Source organism: Choloepus didactylus, chromosome X (genome assembly GCF_015220235.1).
Source record: "Choloepus didactylus isolate mChoDid1 chromosome X, mChoDid1.pri, whole genome shotgun sequence".
NCBI classification, from domain to species: Eukaryota; Metazoa; Chordata; class Mammalia; order Pilosa; family Megalonychidae; genus Choloepus; species Choloepus didactylus.
In genome coordinates this window covers 89339387-89354308 of record NC_051334.1, presented here as the reverse complement: position 1 = coordinate 89354308, position 14922 = coordinate 89339387, and positions in this window count along the sequence as shown.

The window sequence follows — 14922 nt, the reverse complement described above, 5'->3', positions numbered from 1 at the left end:
CTGAATAAAAGTTCTTTGTTGGCAATTTTTCTCTTTCAGAATTTAAATATGTTACACCACTGTTTTCTTTTCTCCATGATGGCTGCTTAATATTCACTGCTTAGTCTTATGATGTTTCCCTTTTAAATGGTGAATTGTTTCTCTCTTGCTCCTTTCAGGACTTGTTCCTTCTCTTCACCATTTGAGAATCTGATCAGAATATATCTCAGAGTGGATTTATTTGGATTTATTCTGTTTGGAGTTTGTTGGGCATCTATGATTTGTATATTTATGTTGTTTAGAAGGTTTGGGATGTTTTTCTGAATAATTTCTTTGAATAATCTTCCTAGACCTTTACCCTTCTCGTCCCCTTCTGGAACACCAATGATTCTTATATTTGTGCATTTTATATTGTCCATCATATCTGTGAGATCATTTTTGTTTTGTTTTTTTCAATTTTTCCCCATTCTTTCTTTTCTTCTTTCACTCTCCATTCTGTCTTCTTTGAGGTTACTGATTTGCTTCTCAGCTTCCTCCAATGTAGTATTTTGAGTTTCCACAATCTTTCTAATTTGGTCAGCAGTTTCTCTTATTTCCATAAGATCATCTGTCTTTTCATTTACTCTTGAAAATTCTTCTTTTGCTCTTCTTGGGTCTTCTTCATGTCATTTATATCCTGTGCCATGATCTGGTTGTTTGTCATTAGTTCTTTGATTCATTTCTCCAAGTACTGTGTCTCTTTCAATCTTTTGATTTGGGTGTTTGGGGTTGGGTTATCCATACCTTCTGGTTTGTTCAAGTGTTTTAAAATTTTCTGTTGTTTTTTGGCCTCTTGGCATTTGCTTATCTTGGTAGGGTTCTCTTAGTATATGTAGACTTATTTGAACAGTTATCTCTAATTTGTCAGAGCTACAGTTTGGTGGAGTACACTTCATTTGACTAAGCATCATTTGGCATCTGAAAGCCATGTATTCTTCTCAAGCTGGTTCTCCCCAACTTTGTCTTTGTGGTGAGTTGAGGTGTGAATCTTGTGGGGTTCCAATTGGTGCACAAAATTGCCCTGAATGCAGGGGGTGTATCTGAGCAGTTAAGAAGTGAGGACAGCTTTAATAATCAAATCTCCCAGGTGTTTCTGGGGATTTATAGCTGTTGTAGGGGCCCAAACTTTTGGTTCAGTCTCCTCACAGTCTGTGTCTGCCACAGATCCACAAGTCCCTGGTATTGGTGTATAGTCCCTGGGACTTCCATGTGGGTCTTGCCTCCAAGGGCCTTTTCTTGGAGGGGAGACAGCACATCACAGTTGAACCCAGTCTGCAATGGAAGTGCTGGGCTGCTGCATTGCTTAGGGGCATTCCCAGCCTGCTGAAAAGATGGCTGTATGTGGCATGGCAATTTCCCCCTTTTTCACAGACCTCTGACTTCCTAGGTCTGGGACAATTAGTTGCAGGTGTGTGAAAGGTTATTGCTCATTCCAGATAATGTGGCATGCCTGCAGTTTTAGGGAAGCACTTCCACAGTGCTGGGCTGTGCAGTATAGCTCTGGCCCATGGCATCCTGCAGGGCATTCCCAGCCCACTGAGAAGATAGCTGTATGGGGCATGGCAATTTCCCCCTTTTCATGGACCTCTGCATTTCTAGCTCAGAGACAATTAGCTGTGGGTGTGCAAAAGGCTATTACCCACACCAGATATAGTGGCATGACAGCAGTTTTGGGAAAGCACTCCTGCAGCACAGTGCTGTGTGGCTTAGCTCTGGCCTGTGGCACCCTGCAGGACCATTCTCAGCCCACCAAGAAGGTGGTTGTATGGGGCATGGCAATTTCCCCTTTTCACAGACCTCTGCTTTTCTAGCTCCAGGACAATTAGCTGCTGGTGTGTGAAATGCTATTGTTCATGCCAGCTAATGAGGTATGTGTGCATTTTGTGGGAAGGACTTTCCACTGAACTGGGTTGTGTGTTTCTTGCTGCCAGATCCACAGCCACTTTTGATTTTTATAACTAATCCATCTGCAAATGCCAACACCTGGTTTCTCCTTACCATGGCATAGCTGCTAGTTCTCCAACAGGCTCACTCATTTGTTTCAGAACACAGATTCTCAGTTTCACCAAGTGCATGCTCCCTGTGGATTTAGCAGAACTTAACCAGCCAGTGCATCACTGGAACTGGTATTCTGGAGCACTTTCTGTCTTTTATTTAGTGTCTTTCATGGAGATGTTTTTTCCGTCTTTCCCAATCTGCCATTTTCCTCCCCCCTTTATGAATTTTCTTTCATTCTAATCAGTTCAAATAGGTAATATCATACATGATTTGTCCTTTTGGTTCTGGCCTATATCACTCACCATGATATTTTCAAGCTTCATCTATGTTGTCATGTGTATCAGGATTTCATTCTTTTTTATGGATGAATAACATTCCATTGTATGTATATACCACATTTTCTTTATCCATATATCATTTGATGCACTCTTGAGTTGCTTCCAAATTTTGGCAATTGGGAATAGTGAAGCTATTGGTGGGCAAATATCTGTTTGAGTCACTGCTTTCAATTGTATTGGGTATATACCTAGTAGTGGGTTTGATGGGTCATATGGTTTTTCTATATTCTGAGGAACTGCCAAACTTCTTCCACAGAGAATGTACCATTTCCATTGCCACCAGCAATGAGTGAGTGTTCTTATTTCTACACACACTCCACAACACTTGTTATTTTCTGTTATTTTAAATGCAAGCCATTCTAATGTGTGTGAAATGGTATCACATTGTGATTTTCATTTTCATTTTCCTGATATCTGATGATGTTGAGCATCATTTCATGCACTTTCTGGCCACTTGTATATCTTCATGGAGAGATGGCTATTCAACTCAAAAATTTTTAGTTGGATTGTTTGTCTTTTTTGTTATTAAATTGAATAATTTCTTTATATATTCTGTAACTTAGAAAACTTTTTAGGTATATTTACAAATACTTTCTCCAATTTTGCAGTTTTTCATTTCATTTTCTTGTTAAAGCCCTTAGAGACAGAAAGGACTTTAATTTTGATGGGGTCCAATTTATCTATTTTTTCATTTGGTGCTTGAACTTTGGGTATAAAATATAAGAAACCATTTTTTAACACAAGGTCCTGAAGATGCTTTCCTACATTTTCCTCTAGGAGTTTGATAGTTCTGGCTCTTATATTAGGATCTTTGACCCATTTTAAGTTGCTTTGGGTATAAGGTTTTAGGTAAGAGTGCTTCTTTTGTTTTGCAAATATAGATCCAGTTTTCCATGCACCATTTGTTGAAGAGGCTATTATTTCTCAGTTTAGTAGTCTTTGATATTTTGTCAAAAATGCAATGGCCATAAATGTGAAGGTTCATTTCTGAGCTCTCAATTGGGTTTGTCTATATATCTCTCCTTGTGCCAGTACCATGCTCTTTTTTTTTTTTTTTTTTTTTAATCATCATTTTATTGAGATATATTCACATACCACGCAGTCATACAAAACAAATTGTACTTTCGATTGTTTACAGTACCATTACATAGTTGTACATTCATCACCTAAATCAATCCCTGACACCTTCATTAGCACACACACAAAAATAACAAGAATAATAATTAGAGTGAAAAAGAGCAATTGAAGTAAAAAAGAACACTAGGTACCTTTGTCTGTTTGTTTGCTTCCCCTACTTTTCTACACATCGATCCATAAACTAGACAAAGTGGAGTTTGGTCCTTATGGCATTCCCAATCCCACTGTCACCCCTCATAAGCTACATTTTTATACAACTGTCTTCGAGATTCATGGGTTCTGGGTTGTAGTTTAATAGTTTCAGGTATCCACCACCAGCTACCCCAATTCTTTAGAACCTAAAAAAGGTTGTCTAAAGTGTGCGTAAGAGTGCCCACCAGAGTGATCTCTCGGCTCGTTTTGGAATCTCTCTGCCACCGAAGCTTACCTCATTTCCTTTCACATCCCCCTCTCGGTCAAGAAGATGTTCTCCATCCCACGATGCCGGGTCTACATTCCTCCCCGGGAGTCACACTCCACGCCGCCAGGGAGATTCACTTCCCTGGGTGTCTGATCCCACGTAGGGGGGAGGGCAGTGATTCCACCTTTCAAGCTGGCCCAGCCAGAGAGAGAGGGCCACATCTGAGCAACAAAGAGGCATTCAGGAGGAGACTCTTAGGCAGAAATACAGGGAGGCCTAGCCTCTCCTTTGCAGCAACCGTCTTCCCAAGGGTGAAACTTATGGTAGAGGGCTCAACCCATCAAACCACCAGTCCCCTATGTCTGTGGTCATGTTAGCAACCATGGAGGTGGGGTAGGCGAATACCCCTGCATTCTCCACAGGCTCCTCAAGGGGGCACTACATCGTTTTTTTTTTTTGTTTTTTTTTTTCCTTGTTTGTCTTTTTTCTTTTTTTTTTTTTAACTTTCCCTTCTTTTTTCAAATCAACTGTATGAAAAAAAAAGTTAAAAAGAAAACAAACATACAATAAAAGAACATTTCAAAGAGACCATAGCAAGGGAGTAAGAAAAAGACAACTAACCTAAGATAACTGCTTAACTTCCAACATGATCCTACTTTACCCCAAGAAAGTTACATACTATAGCAACATTTCAGTGAACTTGTTCCTACTACATCCATCAGAAATTAACAGACCATAGTCATTTCTGGGCATCCCCAGAACGTTAAATAGCTTATCTGTTCTTCTTGGATTATTGTTCCCCCTTCCTTAATTGCTCTCTATTGCTAGATCCCCTACATTCTACATTATAAACCATTTGTTTTACATTTTTCAAAGTTCACATTAGTGGTAGCATATAATATTTCTCTTTTTGTGCCTGGCTTATTTCGCTCAGCATTATGTCTTCAAGGTTCATCCATGTTGTCATATGTTTCACCAGATCGTTCCTTCTTACTGCCGCGTAGTATTCCATCGTGTGTATATACCACATTTTATTTATCCACTCATCTGTTGATGGACATTTGGGTTGTTTCCATCTCTTGGCAATTGTGAATAATGCTGCTATGAACATTGGCGTGCAGATATCTGTTCGTGTCACTGCTTTCCGATCTTCCAGGTATATCCCGAGAAGTGCAATCGCTGGATCGAATGGTAGCTCTATCTCTAGTTTTCTAAGGAACTGCCAGACTGACTTCCAGAGTGGCTGAACCATTATACAGTCCCACCAACAATGAATAAGAGTTCCAATTTCTCCACATCCCCTCCAGCATTTGTAGTTTCCTGTTTGTTTAATGGCAGCCATTCTAACCGGTGTTAGATGGTGTCTCATTGTGGTCTTAATTTGCATCTCTCTAATAGCTAGTGAAGCTGAACATTTTTTCATGTGTTTCTTGGCCATTTGTATTTCCTCTTCAGAGAACTGTCTTTTCATATCTTTTGCCCATTTTATAATTGGGCTGTCTGTACTATTGTCATTGAGTTGTAGGATTCTTTGTATATGCAAGATATCAGTCTTTTGTCAGATACATGGTTTCCAAAAATTTTTTCCCATTGAGTTGGCTGCCTCTTTACCTTTTTGAGAAATTCCTTTGAGGTGCAGAAACTTCTAAGCTTGAGGAGTTCCCATTTATCTATTTTCTCTTTTGTTGCTTGTGCTTTGGGTGTAAAGTCTAGGAAGTGGCCTCCTAATACAAGGTCTTGAAGATGTTTTCCTACATTATCTTCTAGAAGTTTAATGGTACTTTCTTTTATATTGAGATCTTTGGTCCATTTTGAGTTAATTTTTGTGTAGGGGGTGAGGTAGGGGTCCTCTTTCATTCTTTTGGATATGGATATCCAACTCTCCCAGCCCCATTTGTTGAAAAGACCATTATGGCTCAGTTCGGTGACTTTGGGGGCCTTATCAAAGATCAGTCGGCCATAGATCTGAGGGTCTATCTCTGAATTCTCAATTCGATTCCATTGATCTATATGTCTATCTTTGTGCCAGTACCATGCTGTTTTGGCAACTGTGGCTTTATAATAAGCTTCAAAGTCAGGGAGTGTAAGTCCTCCCACTTCGTTTTTCTTTTTTAAAGTGTCTTTAGCAATTCGAGGCATCTTCCCTTTCCAAATAAATTTGATAACTAGCTTTTCCAAGTCTGCAAAGTAGGTTGTTGGAATTTTGATTGGGATTGCATTGAATCTGTAGATGAGTTTGGGTAGAATTGACATCTTAATGACATTTAGCCTTCCTATCCATGAACATGGAATATTTTTCCATCTTTTAAGGTCCCCTTCTATTTCTTTTAGTAGAGTTATGTAGTTTTCTTTGTATAGGTCTTTTACATCTTTGGTTAAGTTTATTCCTAGGTACTTGATTTTTTTAGTTGCTATTGAAAATGGTATCTTTTTCTTGAGTGTCTCTTCAGTTTGTTCATTTCTAGCATATAGAAACATTACTGACTTATGTGCATTAATCTTGTATCCCGCTACTTTGCTAAATTTGTTTATTAGCTCTATTAGGTGTATTGTTGATTTCTCAGGGTTTTCTAGATATAAGATCATATCATCTGCAAACAATGACAGTTTTACTTCTTCTTTTCCAATTTGGATGCCTTTTATTTCTTTGTCTTGCCGGATTGCCCTGGCTAGCACTTCCAGCACAATGTTGAATAACAGTGGTGACAGCGGGCATCCTTGTCTTGTTCCTGATCTTAGAGGGAAGGCTTTCAGTCTCTCACCATTGAGTACTATGCTGGCTGTGGGTTTTTCATATATGCTCTTTATCATGTTGAGGAAGTTTCCTTCAATTCCTACCTTTTGAAGTGTTTTTATCAAAAAGGGATGTTGGATTTTGTCAAATGCTTTTTCAGCATCTATTGAGATGATCAATTGATTTTTCCCTTTCGAGTTTTTAATGTGTTGTAATACATTGATTGTTTTTCTTATGTTGAACCATCCTTGCATGCCTGGAATGAACCCCACTTGGTCATGGTGTATGATTTTTTTAATGTGTCTTTGGATTCGATTTGCAAGTATTTTGTTGAGGATTTTTGCATCTATATTCATTAGGGAGATTGGCCGGTAGTTTTCCTTTTTTGTAGCATCTTTGCCTGGTTTTGGTATTAGATTGATGTTAGCTTCATAAAATGAGTTAGGTAGTGTTCCATTTTTTTCAATGTTTTGAAAGAGTTTGAGTAAGATTGGTGTCAGTTCTTTCTGGAAAGTTTGGTAGAATTCCCCTGTGAAGCCATCTGGCCCTGGGCATTTATTTGTGGGAAGATTTTTGATGACTGATTGGATCTCTTTGCTTGTGATGGGTTGGTTGAGGTCTTCTATTTCTTCTCTGGTCAGTCTAGGTTGTTCATATGTTTCCAGGAAATTGTCCATTTCTTCTACATTATCCAGTTTGTTGCCATACAGTTGTTCATAATATCCTCTTATAATTTTTTTAATTTCTTCAGGATCTGCAGTTATGTCACCTTTTTCATTCATTATTTTGTTTATATGGGTCTTCTCTCTTTTTGATTTTGTCAGTCTAGCTAGGGGCTTGTCAATCTTGTTGATCTTCTCAAAGAACCAACTTTTGGTGATATTTATCCTTTCTATTGTTTTTTTGTTCTCTATGTCATTTATTTCTGCTTTAATCCTTGTTATTTCTTTTCTTGTACTTGGTTTAGGATTGGTTTGCTGTTCATTTTCTAGCTTCTTCTGTTGATCCATTAGTTCTTTGATTTTGGCTCTTTCTTCCTTTTTAATATATGCGTTTAGTGCTATAAATTTCCCCCTTAGCACTGCTTTTGATGCATCCCATAGGTTTTGGTATGTTGTGTTCTCATTTTCATTCGTTTCTATATATTTAGCAATTTCTCTTGCTATTTCTTCTTTAACCCACTGATTGTTTAGGAGTGTGTTGTTTAACCTCCAGGTATTTGTGAATTTTCTAAGTCTCTGATGGTTATTGACTTCTAATTGTATTCCATTGTGGTCAGAGAATGTGCTTTGAATAATTTCAATCTTTTTAAATTTATTGAGGCTTGTTTTATGTCCCAGCATATGATCTATTCTGGAGAAAGTTCCGTGAGCACTAGAAAAGTATGTGTATCCTGTTGATTTGGGATGTAATGTCCTGTAGATGTCTGTTAAATCTAATTCATTTATCAGATTGTTTAGGTTTTCAATTTCCTTATTGGTCTTCTGTCTGGTTGATCTATCTATAGGAGAGAGTGATGTGTTGAAGTCTCCCACAATTATTGTGGAAACATCAATTGCTTCCTTAGTTTTGCCAGTGTTTCTCTCATGTATTTTGTGGCACCTTGATTGGGTGCATAGACATTTACGATTGTTATTTCTTCTTGCTGAATTGCCCCTTTTATTAGTATGTAGTGGCCTTCTTTGTCTCTCAAAACATCCCTGCATTTGAAGTCTATTTTATCTGAGATTAATATTGCTACACCTGCTTTCTTTTGGCTGTAGCTTGCATGAAATATTTTTTTCCATCCTTTCACTTTCAGTTTCTTTGTGTCCCTGTGTCTAAGATGAGTCTCTTGTATGCAACATATTGATGGTTCATTTTTTTTGATCCATTCTGCGAATCTATATCTTTTAATTGGGGAGTTTAATCCATTTACATTCAACGTTAAAACAGTGAAGGCATTTCTTGAATCGGCCATCTTATCCTTTGGATTATGTTTGCCATATTTTTCCCTCTCTCTATTAATATCCTTTATTGTACCCATACCGAATCTCTTTAGTACTGAACCTTTCTCCAAGTCTCTCTGTCCTGTCTTTGTTTGTCTGTCTGTAGGGCTCCCTTTAGTATCTCCAGTAGGGCAGGTCTCTTGTTAGCAAATTCTCTCAGCATTTCTTTGTCTGTGAAAAATTTAAGCTCTCCCTCAAATTTGAAGGAGAGCTTTGCTGGATAAAGTATTCTTGGCTGGAAATTCCTCTCACTCAGAATTTTAAATATATCGTGCCACTGCCTTCTCGCCTCCATGGTGGCTGCTGAGTAGTCACTACTTAGTCTTATGCTGTTTCCTTTGTATGTGGTGAATTGCTTTTCTCTTGCTGCTTTCAGAACTTGTTCCTTCTCTTCTATGTTTGACAGTGTGATCAGTATATGTCTCGGAGTGGGTTTTTTTGGATTTATTCTATTTGGAGTTCGCTGAGCATTTATGATTTGTGTATTTATGTTGTTTAGAAGATTTGGGAAGTTTTCCCCAACAATTTCTTTGAATACTCTTCCTAGACCTTTACCCTTTTCTTCCCCTTCTGGGACACCAATGAGTCTTATATTCGGACGTTTCATATTATCTATCATATCCCTGAGGTCCATTTCGAGTTTTTCAATTTTTTTCCCCATTCTTTCTTTTATGTTTTCATTTTCCATTCTGTCATCTTCCAGGTCACTGATTCGTTGTTCAACTTCCTCTAGTCTTGTACTATGAGTGTCCAGAATCTTTTTAATTTGGTCAACAGTTTCTTTAATTTCCATAAGATCATCCATTTTTTTATTTAGTCTTGCAATGTCTTCTTTATGCTCTTCTAGGGTCTTCTTGATTTCCTTCATATCCCGTACTAGGGTCTCATTGTTCATCTTTAGTTCTTTGAGTAGCTGCTCTAGGTGTGTCTCTTCTGGTCTTTTGATTTGGGTGCTTGGGCTTGGGTTATCCATATCGTCTGGTTTTTTCATATGCTTTATAATTTTCTGTTGTTTTTGGCCTCGTGGCATTTGCTGACCTTGATAGGGTTCTTTTAGGGTTGGTAGACCAGTTGAAGTCCTTATCTCTAATTTATCAGATCTACAGCTTCGTGGAGTACACTTTCTCTAACTAACCAGCAGGTGGCGTCCACGAGCCACCTGTTCTCCACAAGCCAGATCTCCCCTGCTTAGCCTTTTTGGTGAGTGGGGGAGTGAGTCTTGTGGGGCCCAATTGGTGTCCCAAGCTTGCGTGTGTAGTTGGTGTTGCCTGCCCTGTATGTGGGGCGTGTTTCTGGGCAGTCGGGGAGGGGGGGTGGCCCTAACAATCAAATCTCCCTGATGATCCTAGAGTTTTAAAGCTACTGCAATAGTCTAATCCTTCAGTTCAGTCCTGCCACAGTTTGTCTCTGCCACTGACCCACAAGTCTTTGGTATTGGCGTATGGCTCCTGAGACTTGCAAGTGGGCCCCTCTTCCAGGCTGTGCACCCCGGGTCCTCTGTTGAGGGATGACTGTGCTATGTCGCAGGTGAGTGCCGTCCCCCCAGGGCAGTTCTGGGCTGCTGGGCTGTGTTGGGAGGCTCACAGTCTGCTCAAATGATGGCTGAATGGGGCTCTGTTAATTCACACTGCTCCACCTTCCCAGCTCTGGGACATTCAGCTGAGGTTGCAGGGAAGGCTAATGTCCACGCCCAGTTTTGTGGTGTGTGCCTGTTATTTGAAGCACTTCCGTCACACTGGGTTGTCTGGGGCAGCTCTGGGCTATGGGGCTGGCGATGGGCAGGAGTGTTTCCTGTCCACCAGGATGGTGGCTGTGAGCGGACACCCCCTTTTCTTGGGAAGTTGTGTTGTTTAGTGAATTTTCTCAGCCACTGGATTATTGCCTTTTGTCTCAGAGCTCTCTTAGTTCTGCTCTTGACTTGACGTGCCCAAATTTCAATTCTTTGAAGCTTTCTGTATTGAGCTTCTTAGAGTAATTGTTTTAGAAAAAGCAAAAAGGATTTAAAAAAAAAAAAAAAAAAAAACAACAACAAAAAACAAACGGCCCTCCTCAGAGATCTAATGGGTTATTGAAATGCTAATAGACAAAGCAACCAGGGCCATTAAGGAAAAGTGCCCAGGGCAGAGAGATCAGCCTTGCTTCGAGATTTGCATATGCGCCTCAAGGCCTGATCTCCGCCCTTCCCCTTTCTGTGTTCACCAGAACTCCAAAAATCCTCTGCTTTTATTTTGGAGTTTTTCGTGTTGTTTTTTTTCTATGCCTGTCTCCTCTCTGCTGGGCTGGCTGCTCTCAGAGTCTCTGGTGTCTGGCCTCAGTCTATCTATGGTTGGAGTTTGAATCAGAATGAGTTTCCGGTAAGAGCAGCCACTGCAATTCTCCCTTCTCCTTCCTGGAGCTGACAGCCCCTCCTCCCCCGGGACTGAGCCTGGCAGGGAGGGGCGCGGGTCCCCTGGCCGCAAAAACTTACAGATTTCGCTGATCTCAGCAGTTCCACGTTTTCATGAGTGTTGTATGAAGTATGCCCAAAGACAGATTGCTCTGTGGTGTCCAGTCCACGCAGTTCCTGGCTTTTTACCTACTTTCCTGGAGGAGTAACTAAAACATACAGCTCACCAGTCTGCCATCTTGCCCCGCCCACTCAGGACTCCCATGCTCTTTTGATTACTGTAATAATAATTACAGTAATAAGCTTTAAGATTGGTAAGTGTGAATAATTCAAAATCATTTCTCTTTTTAATATGGTGTTAGCAATTTGGGGCACCTACATTTTCCATACAAATTTGAAGATTAGTTTTTCTGTTTATGTGAAGAATGTTGTTGGAATTTTGATTGTGATTGTGTTGAAATATAAATTGCTTTGAATAGACATGACATCTTAATGATATTCAGTCTTCTAATCCATGAACATGGAATGTTGTTCCATTTATTTAAGACTTCTTTTATTTATTTTAGCAATATCTTGTAGATTTTGTGTACAAATACTTTGCATCCTTGGTTAAATTTATTCCTAGATATTTGATTATTTTAGTTGCTATCATGAGTGGAATATTTTCTTGATTTCTTCTTCCAATTATTCATTGCTTATGTGTAGAATCACTACTGATTTGTGGGTGCTGATTTTGTATCTCAACTTTTTGCTGAATTCATTTATTAATTCTAAGAGTTTGCTGTTGACTGTTTACGATTTTCTGTATATAGGATCCTGACATCTGCAAATAAAGAAATTTTAACTTCTTCCTTACCAACGTGGATGCTTTTTATTAAATTTTCTTGTCTAACTGCTATGGATAGAACTTCCAGTTCAAAGCTGAATAAGTTTTGATAGTGGGCATCCTTGTTCTATGCCTGATATTAGAAGGAAAGCTCTCAGTCTTTCACCTTTAAATCGGATGATAGCTATGGATTTTTAATATAGGCCCTTTATCAGGTTGAATATGTTTCCTTTGATTCCAAGTGTTCTAAGTGTTTTTATAAAGAAAGGGTGTTGGATTTTGTTGACTTTAATCCATCAATTGTGATGCATGTGTTTTTTTTTTATTGTGTTAATATGGTGCATTACCTCATTTGATTATCCTGAGTTGAAACAACTTTGAATGCCAGAGATAAATCTCACTTGATCATGGTGCATTGTTATTTTAATGTGATATTGGATTTGGTTTGTTAGTATTTTGATGAGGATTTTTGCATCTGTATTTATAGGAGGTATTAGTCTTTAGTTTTCTTTTCCTGTGGTATCTTTACCAGGCTTCATTATGAGGGTGATTTTTGCCTAGTAAAATGAATTAGGGAGTGTTCTCTCCTCAGTACAATTGGGACCCCCTTGTATATAACACATGGCTTTTGTCTTTCAGTTTTCAGAACTCTCTCCTTGTCCTTTGCATTTTATAGGGTGATAAATATATGGTAGGGCATATTTTTCTTCATGTTTTTCCTGCTTGGTGTTTTCTGGGCTTCTTGGATATGCAACTGCATGTATTTTGATAACTTTGAGAAGCTCCCTGATATAATTTCTTTGAATGTTCCTTTGTTCCCTCTCTCTTTTTCTTCTCTTTCTGGAACTTCTATACTGCATATATTGATTCACATCATGGTGTACGAGAGGAGTCTTAGGCTATTTTTTGCTTTTTATAATAATTTTTTTCCTGCGCTTGACTCATTTCAAGTGCCTTGCCTTCAATTTCATTGGTTATTTCTTCTGCTGGTTCCGATCTGCACTTGAAACCCTCCAGAGCATTTTCCGTTTGTTATTGTGGTTGTCAACTCCAGTAGTCCTATTTGTTTTCCTTTAAAATTTTCTATCTCTTTACCCAAAATCTAATATTGCTCATTCATAGTTTTCTTGAAATCAGTGATGGTTTGGTTTATGTGTCAATTTGGCCAGGTGATGGTGCACAGGTGATTTGTGAAGCAAGCACTGGCCTAACTATTACTGCAAGGATGTTTGTGGTTGGTTAACAAATCAGAAGGCTGGTTTATTAAATCATCAGTTGACTGCATCTGTGGCCAATTACATCAATGAAGGGTGTATCTTCCACAATGAGAGAATACAATCAGCTGGATTTAATTCAATCAGTTGAAAACTTTTAAGGGAGAAGAAAGAGAACCTTCACTTCTTCAGCTAGCCAGTGTCTCATGACGATTTCAGTGAATGCCTTCTTCAGAGTTGCCAGTTCACTGCCTGCCCTATGGAATTTGGGCTCATGCATAATGTCCTACAGAATTTGGACTTGTGCATCCCCACAGTTGTGTGAGACACTTTTATTAAATCTTATATTTACAGATATCTCTTGTTGGTCTGTTTCCCTAAAGAACCCTAAAACAGCTTGGTACTGGGAGTGGTTCTTGAGAAACAGAATCTTAAAATGGGGTTTTACGATTGGTTTTATACTCTTATTAGATTCAATGGCATTAACGATTCCATTTCTAATAATCAAGATGGCACTGACAGTCCATGGCATGAGTTGGCAATGGAGATATGCAAACTATCACTTTTTTATTTTCCTAAACATATTCTTGTATGAGCTAAGGTTCTGGGTTACTGTTTGTAACACCTTTACAGAGTTTTGTGGAGTTAATACATTTAAAGTTGTTGGCTGGTTGTTTTTAGATGAGCTGGATAAAGTTAGAAGAGAAAAGGGCCAGCAGAAGTCTTAAAAGTTGAAAATTAAGTGCTGTATGACAGATGTAAAGGTTTCTATGTGTGCCCTAAAAGAAAATCTTATTTTGTGTGGCTGCAGACTTGAGATCTCTGAAAACAAGACTCAGACTTTCATTGTGTAAATGGCAGATTTACAACATAAACTAAAATATCAACTTCACATCATGTCTTCTGTTAAAGTAAGGACATCAATTGGAAGATAATGGGATCCTGAAACTTGGGATGGGGACATCTGGGGTGGTGATAATGGCAGTGGGGAGTTTCATACCCAGGATTCTGTTGAGTCTTTGCTAGATGTACTTGTGGTGGACTGCCTTGAGGAAATAGTCTCCTCACCTCCAGTCTCCCCTGAGGAGACAGCTACCCAACTTCCAGGCTGCCTTGAGGAAAGAGTTTCCATACCGCCAGTCTACCCTGAGGAATCTGCCATCCAGCCTCCACCAAATGAGATTAATACTTCAGTGCCTGCTAAATATGCAATCACCTGCCCTGAGGAAGCAGACCTCACTCCTATGTCTGGAAAGATTAATCCTGTTTCACCAGATGAAATTAAAATAGAATGTCCTGAGGTAATTGACTTGAAGAGCACTTCTAATTCTTTCCATGACCCACTCCCACTGCCACTCTTTACATCAAGGCTAATAACTAAAGTCCCAACTGGCTCTGAAGGGTGAGGTATAAAGTGTGAACCATGAGAAAGTACACTATACTCCAAAAGAATTGCATAAATTTTCTAATTTATATAGGCAGAAATCAGGGGAATATGTGAGAGAATGGATATTCAGGGTGTGAGATAGTGGTGGAAGGAATATAAAGTTTGATCCAGATGAATTTATTGATATGGGCAAACTTAACAGAGATTATAGTCAATGTTGCAGCTTGAGAGGTCAGAAAGGGCATTAACAGATTGTTTTGGTTGTTGGCTGAAACATGGGTCAAAAGGTGGCTGACATTACCTGAGGTCAAAATGCCAGAATTGCCCTGGTATAATGTAGAGGAAGGGATCCAAAGGCTTAGAAATATTGGAATGTTGGAGTGGATTTATCATGGAATATCAGCTCACACACTCCAGGAATGTCCAGAAGACACACTTTTTACAGGACTGTGAGGAATAAATTTGTAAGTCTAGCTCTGTTATCCCTGAAGTGCTC